Here is a 3,361-nt window from a genome sequence, read left to right as displayed (position 1 = left end):
CAAGGAGAGAATGAACTGGGGTGGGGGTGGCGTGGGCGGGGAGAAAAGTGCAACAATGAATGAATGGAATTCCGAAATCTCTGTAGATGTTCATTGAAATAAAAAAGAAAGAATAAACAAATTTTATTTGCTCTAAAACTTATAGGACTAAAGGGACTTAGTATTCAAAAGTGGGGTTCTTATGATAAAATGAAACCATGTTGATTTGTCTTCCATCATGTCACCTCAGGTAATGGTATTTTGTGAATAACAATAGGAATAATGTAGCAAATACAGTCACACAATGCATTGAGGAGAGCCTCTGGGATTAATTTAAGTAGCCTCTGTTTCCAGGGTTTATTAACACTCTCTAGATCAGGAGTAGGCAACGGACGAACTAGGGGCCAAATCTCTATCGGTACCTGTTTTGGTAAATAACAGTTTATTAAAACATATTCATTTATACATTAAGTGAAGCTGTTTCTGTAGCACAGGCAGTCTGCAATTTTGATACTCAAGTTCTGTGCAAATTAAAAAATATAGCTGGGTGGGGGTTTTTTTACATCTTATCATTAGCAGTATGTATTATATACAATGATATAGCACATAATTTGCTATTGTCATTGTTCTGTGTAAATTTATGTTTGTTTCCATTCCCCAAAGGCAAGTAAAAACCATATTTACAAAGATGCTGGTAATAGAAGGCAATCCTAATAAAAGCTATTCAAAACCAAAAAGAACCACTTAAGATGGATTCACTGGAATGGAACTGGGTCATAAGTCAGTCTGCCTGGATGTGGGCAAAATCAAATTACACAAACCAAGAGCCAAAATTCTCGAAGCTTTTAATATACATACACATACATATATACATACATACATATATATAGCTCATGTGTGTGTGTATGAGAGAGAGAATGTATTATAGGGGCTCTGGTGTCCTACTGGCAAGAAGCTGCACTGCAATCCCCAAGGCACTTAGTTCAAATCTACCACCAGCTGCTCCTTAGGAGAAGGATGGGCACTGTCCTTTTGTGTGATTTCCTGCCTCTGAAAACCTACTGGAAGGTCTGCTATGGGTTGGTTCTGACCAACTCAATGGCACACAGTAACATACATACATACACACACACACACACACACACACACACACACACACACACGTATTTGTTGTTAAGTGTTTTTGAATACAACTCTTAGCAACCCTATGAACTCTTGTCCTGTCTTGCTCCATCTTATCCACAACAAATTTGGGCCCATTGCTGTAATTACTGGCTTTATCAGTCCATCTCATTAGAAGATCATCATTTGCTTCACTGACCCTCTTCCTTTTTAAGCATGATGTCCCTTTCCAAGGTATACCCTCTTTTAACAACATGCCCAAAGTATGTGAGACAAAGCCTCACTATCTGTGCCTCTAAGGAACACTCTGGAAGCATTTATTTAAGATATACCTGTTTGTTCTTCTATTCTTCTGACAGTCCTGTGAAACTCAGCACTCTTCTCCAACTCCACATCTCATATACATTGGCTCTTCTGTCATCCTTATTCATTGTCCAACTCTCAGACTCATAGCAGGGGATTAAAAACATGATGACCTGAATCAGGCACACCTTGGTCTTTAAACTGACATCATTGCTCTTCAGGACTTTGGAAAGATCCCGGACAGCAGGCTTTACCAAAGCTATACAAGTTTGGTAGTTAGTCTTCACAAAAATGTCATTCTTCCAGTCTTTGACCATTTCATAAAGAAACCAAATCTGTACCTAGCTCCTCAGTGGTGCCAGAGACACCTATGCTTCCTTTCCCTCTTCATTAACACAGCATGCTGCCTTGCCTGTGCTAGATTTCAAGGAGCAGTAAAGGGAGGGTAGCAGCATGGGAAAAGATACCTTTGCCTTTTTCTCACAGGTTGGTCATGACCTAGTCAGCTAGACATCTGGGGCAGGAGTGCTCTCTCCCATCCTCCCATTCAGAGCTGGCATCTTCACCCTTCATCTGGTTATGTCATCAGAAGTAGACTCAGATCTCGGAAAAGCTGCTTTTATCTTCGTGATCCTACTTTCTGGTATTTTCTGTACTCATCATTTCTTTTTCCTTTAATGTTCTTCTCTTTTCTCCTGAAAGCCATATTATCTTTCCTCTGCCATATTCTTCCTTTGTATTTAGGGTTTTGTTCTCTTATTTTTTTTTTTTCCTTTTCAGCCTAAAGACACTATACCGTTGCTTCTGTTGTGTGTGAGCGTGTAGTTTCTGGTCAGTTACCTTATGTCACTGAATCCAGAGTGACTTTTGAGGTGGGTGAGTTGTGTAGTGCACCTCTTTGGCAGAGGAACCAGAGGATTGGGGCGTTTACAACATGATCACTCAAGGTTCAACTCCTTTGGGTGAGAATAGAATGAGTCTAGTGCTTTTTCCATCTCACCACACTTGAACCAACCCCAACATTTTGGTACCTAATAATTTGGTTTTTGTTTTTTGGGGTTTTTTTACTTTTTATCTTGAGATAAATTTAGATTTTTACCAAAGAGTTGCAGAAATCATCAGATTTTCCAAATACCCTTTACCCAGCTTCTCCTTTTTAGCATCTTTTAATAAGTAACCACAGAAGTGGTCAAACCCATATCTGACATCCAAGCAGATATAAGCACACCCATGTTCATTGCAGCTTTGTTCACAATAGCAAGGAGTTGGAAACAACCTAAGTGCCCATCAACAAACGAATGGCTAGAGAAGCTGTGGTATATTCGCACAATGGAATACTATGCTGCATTGAAAAACAAGGAACTCATGCAATATTATTCAAAATGGTTGACTCTGGAGAACATTATGCTGAGTGAAATATCCCAGTCACAAAAGGACAAATATTACATGATGCCACTGTTGTAGAATGGGACTGTCCTTGGGGTTAGGGAGACACTGAGTAAGATGGGTTCAATAATGTATACTGCACTGAAGCAGAGGAGGGAGAGAACCGTCTAAAAGAGAGATGTAACTGGGTATTTCTGTCATCACAGGAGACTAGAGCGAGGGCTGCATGGTGGAGGGGACCTGGGGGAGGGTTTGTAAAACAATGAAAGAATCTTTTCTTTTACTTTTCCATAATTTTTGGACTCATGTACTTATAACTTGTTAGTCAAATTTGTGTCTTCTAGGTTGCAACACCCCCATGATACATCTTGAAGGATATGTACATGTACAGCCAAGCACAATCAATAAGAGTGCATCTGAATTCCAAAATCAATCTCCATAATAGTCTATGTGTTTCCTACTGCCAAAGGGGCCCTTTAGAGTAGTGAGAGAAGATCTTCACCCTGAAACCCACAGCGTCCCTTTTCAGCAGGAAGTAGCTAAGAGAATACGCCGTCCCCTTTTCCTTATG

Source organism: Elephantulus edwardii, unplaced genomic scaffold (genome assembly GCF_000299155.1).
Source record: "Elephantulus edwardii isolate Elephantulus edwardi_28Jun2011 unplaced genomic scaffold, EleEdw1.0 scaffold00257, whole genome shotgun sequence".
Lineage (NCBI taxonomy): Eukaryota > Metazoa > Chordata > Mammalia > Macroscelidea > Macroscelididae > Elephantulus > Elephantulus edwardii.
The sequence above is the reverse complement of the archived record's forward strand: the minus strand, read 5'-3'. Positions refer to the sequence as shown.